The sequence below is a fragment of the Tupaia chinensis genome, unplaced genomic scaffold, assembly GCF_000334495.1.
Source record: "Tupaia chinensis unplaced genomic scaffold, TupChi_1.0 Scaffold000651_1, whole genome shotgun sequence".
NCBI lineage: Eukaryota > Metazoa > Chordata > Mammalia > Scandentia > Tupaiidae > Tupaia > Tupaia belangeri.
Genome location: NW_006160172.1, coordinates 230194 through 237121, shown reverse-complemented (window position 1 = coordinate 237121; position 6928 = coordinate 230194).

The following is a 6928-nucleotide window of genomic DNA, read 5'->3' as shown; positions in this document are numbered from 1 at the left end:
ACTTTTTTTTTTTTTTTTTTAGAATTATTTTATTTCATTTAACTTTATTTATTTATTTTTACTTTGACCAGAGTGAGAGAAAGTGAGATAGCAAGCCACCAGGTCCGGGACTCGAACCATGGTCAGCCATGTGGGAGTCCAGTGCCCTTAACCATCACGCCACCTGCCAGCCCCGAAAGGGTAACTCTTTTACACTGCTGGTGGGAATGTAAATTGGTCCAGCCACTGTGGAGAACAATTTGGAGATTCCTCAAAAATCTACAAATAGAACTACCATATGATCCACCAATCCCAATCCTTGGTATCTACCTGAAGGAAAGAAGAATACTTAATCGAAAATGCTTGCACATCAATGTTTATTGCGGCACTATTCACAATTGCTAAGACATTGAACCAACCAAAATGCCCTTGTATGGATGAATGGATTGAAAAACTGTGCCACATATATTCTATGGAATACTATTTAGCCATAAAAACCAACAAAACCCTGGCTTTTGACAGGAAGTGGAAGAAAATGGAAGAGTTACTGCTGAGTGAAGCACGCCAGGCTATGAAGGAGAGGCATTGTATGTCCCCATTTAATATATACTGAGTGTCTGCATTCTATGACTGGAACTGATTGACCTTAGGTTGTATAAACACAAGAGATGGGGCTTAATGCCAGATGTTGTGTGTGTGGAGAAGTGGGGCCTAAGGAAGGACATTTGGAGGAGGGATACAGAGGCATAGCATTGACAAAATGTGGAGGTGTGTTCTCAGTTGAAGATATTTTGATCAACTGGACTGGGGAGACATGTTCACATACTGAAATGTTCACTTTGTAAACTAAGTAATGTGATTGAATGTATACAAAAATGTTTTGAAAAAAATTGCTTTCCTTTAATTTTGGGTGCTTGTACTCATTGGAGAGATACAGAGAGAGTGGCCTGGGTGGCTATGCTGCAATCCTTTCTCGTTTATTCTCCTCTTGGGATTCTGCATATGCACACATACATTCCTGGCATGAGTTTCAAGCCACCAAGTTCAGGCCTAAGTTTTCACAACACCTTCTTGCCCCTTATTAATTTTTAGGCTTTTTTTTGGTTTGGCTTAAAAATAGAATATTGCAGGACCAGCAATTGGCATAATGGCTATGTTGCTGGACTCCCATGTAGTCAGCCATGGTTCAGCTCCCAGACCCGGTGGCTTAAACTCTCTCAGAGCACGTGTATGTGCCTGCCTAAAATCCTGAGAGGAGGATGGAGAAGGGATTGCAGCATGGCCATTCCCCCTGGGGGGTGATTTATTTCTTTCTGTCTCTCTCTTTCTTGGAGTGCATGTGCCCTATAGCAAAACCTTCTCAAAAAAAAGGAGAATATTGCCTAGTGATTAATGGGTATGGGAGTATAGGGAATGCAACTGTGGAATTACTGGAGTTGAGTAAATAACCTGTCTCCTAGAGAGAGACATTACCTCTAATGGATAAAAAAGAAAGTGTTGGCAAATACTTTATATATAGTCAAGCTCTTCAGGTGTGAACATGCTACTAAAAAAAATGAAAGGCCCAAATCAGTGAGTCCTGACCTCATAATGAGAAAGTTACATGTATAAATGACATCAAATAGGTGATGATCAAATATACATGTTTGAGTCTTGAATATCTGAAACAAAACATGAGGCAAGAATAAGGTGTGAACAATAATGTGTTACTATTTCACATCTGACTGGGTTGAGATAACACTATAAGAAATAACATTTTAGTAAGTGGTAGGTAAAATAAATAGATCAAAGTAAAGTGTATTTGTTTTTTGATCTTTACAGAGTTCATTTGTTTATAAATAATTATTTAATTTTATTGTTATCATTTTCATTATAGAGAGATATTTGCTATAGGTCATGTGTGCTCACCAGAGAGACAAAAAAAAAAAAAAAAAGAGAAAGTGAGATAAAGATTCCCAGGTGTTGCAGTCCTTTCTGCTTCATTCTCCTGGCAGGATTTTGGGTATGCATGCACATGTGCATGGTGTGAGTTTCAATCTACTTGGTCTGAGACTCAAACTGAGGTCAACCATGTGGGAGTGCAGTGCCCTAACCACTATACCACTTGATGGCCCCATTATTGTTGTATTTTTAACATGCTATAGGACACACACACACACACTGGAGGGAAACAGGGAGAGGGTAAGTGAAAACGCAAGCTATCAGGTCCGGGACTTGAACCCTGTTAGACTGTGACAATCCAGTGCCTTAATCACCATGCAACCTGTAGCCCCTATAGAAGTTGACATAGGACATTGAAAAATATGTCTCAAAATGTGTAGCTTGGGAACAGCAAATGGGGTAATGGTTACATTGCTGGACTCCCACATGGTTGACTGCCATTCAAGTTCTGAATCTGTTGGGTTGAAACTCACACCGGGCATGTGTGAGTGCGTGCCCCCAAATCCCAAGCATAGAATGGAGCAGAAGGGATTGTGGCATGGCCAAACCCCCCCTCCCAGGGGGTTTTCTCACTGTGTCTCTCTGGCTAGCACTTGTGCCCTAAAGCAAAAATTGCTTACAAGAGAAAGAAAATGTATAACTCAAATGATGGTGAGGTGAGCTACAATAAAAGATTTAAGACACAAAATCTGATGCAATGATTACTAGAGAAGTAATTTTAATCAGTATCTTTCCAAATGAAATTAAACATATTTTAATAATTTTGTTTCTATAACAAAGCACATTTTAAGAAACATATTTGGCACATACATAACCTATAAGAAATCACACATCAAAGTTTGGACTTACCAAAGAAAAGAATAGTGGCAAAATGTTAAAACTGAGCATCACTACTTTCACAACTTGGCAAACTTTTTGGTTGTTCAAAATATTTGCAAGGCAGTGAATACAACTACAAATATAAATATAATAGCCTTCCATAAAGATGGCATTAAATGTATATCATGTCTTTGTCCTTTCATATTCACTTTTCTCATGTTTTGGTATGACCATCCCCCCTAGGGAATGATTTTTATTTTTTCCTGAGAAATGTTTGCTATAGAGTGCCTGCACTTGCCAGAGAAACAGAAAAACAGAAAGGGAGAAATTATCACCCATGGGGAAGACCACACCGCAATTCTTTCTCCTCCATTCTCCTCTTAGGATTTTGGGCACACATATGTGCTTGGTGTGAGTTTCAAGCAGCTGGGTTCAGGACTTGAACCATGGTTGCGCATGTGGGAGTCTAGGGCCTTAACCACTACACCAGCTGCTGGCCCCTCCTCATTCCTTTTTATTGACCTCAAAGGTTGAGGAAAAACTTTACTGCAAAATGCTAATTAGATTAGATATTTAAGAAGATGCCTAATATAATTACAGTCTTTGTCCAGAAGATATGCAACCTGCTGCCCCAACCTGCGGGACACTTGAACAGGTTCCCTGGGGGAGGGAGTGAGAGATGGGACAAACACATGCACACACAATACAAGATGCTGATCAAGTCTTCTTCCTCGTCTTCCTTTTATTGAGGAGAAATGGCGAGTTATATACAGCTGGTGGGCACCAATTGGTTGCCCGAAATGCAAATGAGATAGAACAGTATGAACCAATCATTGATGTGGGTGGATCTCTTCCGTTGCCTAGAAACCCAACCACTTCCAGGGTGAAAGGTTGGTTACATGATTTCTGAGAAACAGTTTGCTCAGTGAGGAAGTGAAGCCTAATGATTTCCAAGATGGTGGATAGTTCAAGATGGCGGAAAGCTCAAGATAGCTTCCGTATGCAGTGTCCTCCACAACCTGCCACTGAACTTCCATGTAGTCAACCGCGGTTCAAGTCCTGAACTCCGTGGCTTAAACTCACGCAAGGTGCATGTGCATGCGTGCCCCAGATCCCAAGAGGAGAATGGAGAAGAGAGTGCAGAGGAGTAGCCATCCCCTCTGGGGGCTGATTTCTCACTTTCTGTCTGTCTGGGGAGCGCATGTGCCCTGTAGCAAAAATCTCTCCACCCCCCCAAAAAAATGTGCAACTGACTTCCCTTCTCAACCACAAGATAAATCAACAGTGTTTGAACTTAGTGGTAATATTTAATAGAAAAAAAGGAGAAACTTCAGCGACAGTCTTGACAAAGTATGAGAATACTGGAGAAAAAGAAAAACAACCCAATAAAAAATGAGCAAACCCAAATAGATATTTTTTTCAAAAAAAGGTAAAGCAAATGATGATACATATATGAAAAATGCTCAATATCACTAATCACCAAGGAAATTAAAATTAACACACAGTAACATATCATCTCTCATCTGTAAACATGGCAGGAACAGTGTCACAGCTGAGCCTTAGATGGGGCACAGTGGGGACCCGCCCTCACCTAGGAGCAACCCAGTCCAGACTGGGTGCAGCCTCCCCGCAGAAAATGTCCATATACAGGCAGCTACCCAGAGGAGGCAGTGAAATGGAGAATTAGCCCAAATATACAGTCCCTGAAATACCAGGGACAAAGACTGGAAGGGACCTCGGCAACGGGACAAAACAGACTTACTGGCACCCTGAACTCCTCCCACCCTGGCTGTCTGCAGAGAACTCACAAAGGGTCCTGCGCTGGGGCAGCTACTGGGAAAGCATGCAGAGCGCCTGGGGCTGTATCCAGGAGCACACTGGCCTGGATCACACCCCAAAGGGGCTCCAGCTCAGGGCGCAGCTTTCCCTAGGTCAGCTGGGATTTGGACCTGCTCCTGGTCGTTGTACCAAGCCAGGGAGCCTGAGGAACCAGCCTCCAGCCTGGGCTGAGCTCACCTTCCCCGGTGCCCTGAGAGCGCCGCGGGTGAAACCTCTGGTCCCAGCACAGACAGAGAGAAGCCGGGATTGGGGCGAGCTCCAAGCCCACAGCAGCGGTGGGTGTGCTCCCTCCCCACCCCCAGCAGGTTCACCTGCCGCGTTCCCGCACAGCTCCAAGGGATATGTGGTAGGTCAGCCAGCTCCGCGCAGACTTCTCGCTGGGAAAACACGCCAAAAAAAGCAGCCCCACTGCAGACTAACCTGCACAGCCAGCCTGGCTTTGCTTAGCATTAAGTCTTCCATATTCGTCCACTTTGTATCAAATGTCAGGGTTCCAGTTTTTAATGGCTGAGTAATATTCTATATATATGGCACATTTTTCTAATCCAATCATCTATTTTTAGACATTTGGATTGGTTCCATGTCCTAGCAATTTTAAATAATGCTGCAAGAAACATGGATGTTCAGGTGTTTTTCTGATTGAGGGTTTTTCTAATCTTTGGGTAAATACCTAAAAGTGGAATTTCTGCATTGTATGGTAGTTCTATTTGTAGGTTTCTAAGGAATCTCCATATTGTTCTCCAGAGTGTTTGTACTAATTTATATTCCCACCCACAGTGTAGGAGACTTCCCTTTTCATCACAGCGTCACCAGCACTTATCATTATTATTATTTTTTTTAAGTTTTAGCCATTGTGACTAGGGTTAAATGGTATCTCATTATGGTTTTGATTTGCATTTCCTTTATGATAAGAGATGCTGAGCATGTTTTCACATGCTTTTGGGCCATTTGTATGTCTTCTTCAAGCTGCTTGAGTTCTCTGTATATTCTGGTTATCAGTCCCTTATCTGCGGTATAATTTGAAAATATATTCTCCCACTCTGAATGTTGTCTTCTCACACTATTATTGTTTTTTTTTTTTGTTTGTTTGTTTTTTGCTGTGCAGAAGCTTCTCAACCTAATATAGTCTTATTTGTATATTTTTGAGACTATCACCTATGCTTTGGAGGTCATTTTTTTGCAGTTAATCAGGGTTTATTATTATTATTATTTATACATTCAATCACTATACATCATTTAGATTGTAAAGAGACTTTACTCAACTCGATACACATCTCAGTCCAGTTGAGAATACTATACACATCCTCATCAACAAATAATAAACTATATCTGTGTCCCACAATTATCTTACCTCTCCATTTTTCCCCAAATTTCCTATTCTGCACTCTTCCCCTCCCACACTCTCCTGCCACTTTGTCTCTAGTATCCATAACAATTTTAAATGCTTTTATGTCCTCCAGTGTTTCAGTTTCTACCATAGACTTTGGACAGTCTGTAATATGTTAAGTGGAGGCATACAATGTCTCTCTTTCATAGCCTGATTTGCTTCAGTGAGTAACAAATTTTCCATATTTGTCCACTTTCTATCAAATTCCAGGGCCTTCCTATTTTTTTAATTTTATTTACATTTTTAAAATACATTCAGTTACATTATTTAGCTTACAAGGTGATCATTTCAATATATGAACATTTCTCACTGGTCTAGTTGATCAAAATATAGCAACACTATCTCCCTGTCTCAACAATGCTGTCTTCATATCCCTCCTCCAAATGTTCTTCCCCAGGCCCTACTCCTCCACACAACCCACATCTGGCATTCACATCCACCTCTTCTGTTTCTACATCCTTTAGCCCATCAGTTTCAGTTATAGAGTGCGGACATTAAGTATATATAAAAAGTGGGGACATACAGTGTCTCTCCTTCATAGCCTGACTTGCTTCACTCAGCAGTAAATCTTCCATATTCTTCCAGTTTCTGTCAAAAGTCAGGGTTCTGATGTTTTTAATGGCTGAATACTATTCCATAGAGTATATGTGCCATAGTTTTTCAATCCATTTATCCATACTGGATCATTTGGGTTGAGTCCGTGTCTTAGCAATTGTGAAAAGTGCCACAATAAACATTGATGTGCAAGCACTTTTTCAATGAGAAATTCTTCTGTCCTTTGGGTAGATGCCACAAAATGGGATTGCTGGATCATATGGCAGTTCTATTTGTAAAATTTTGAGGAATCTTCAAATTGTTCTCCACAATAGTTGGACTAATTTACATTCCCACCAGCAGTGTAAGAGAGTTCACCTTTCACCACACCCCCGCCAACATTATCATTCTTTTTTTTTTTTTTTATTT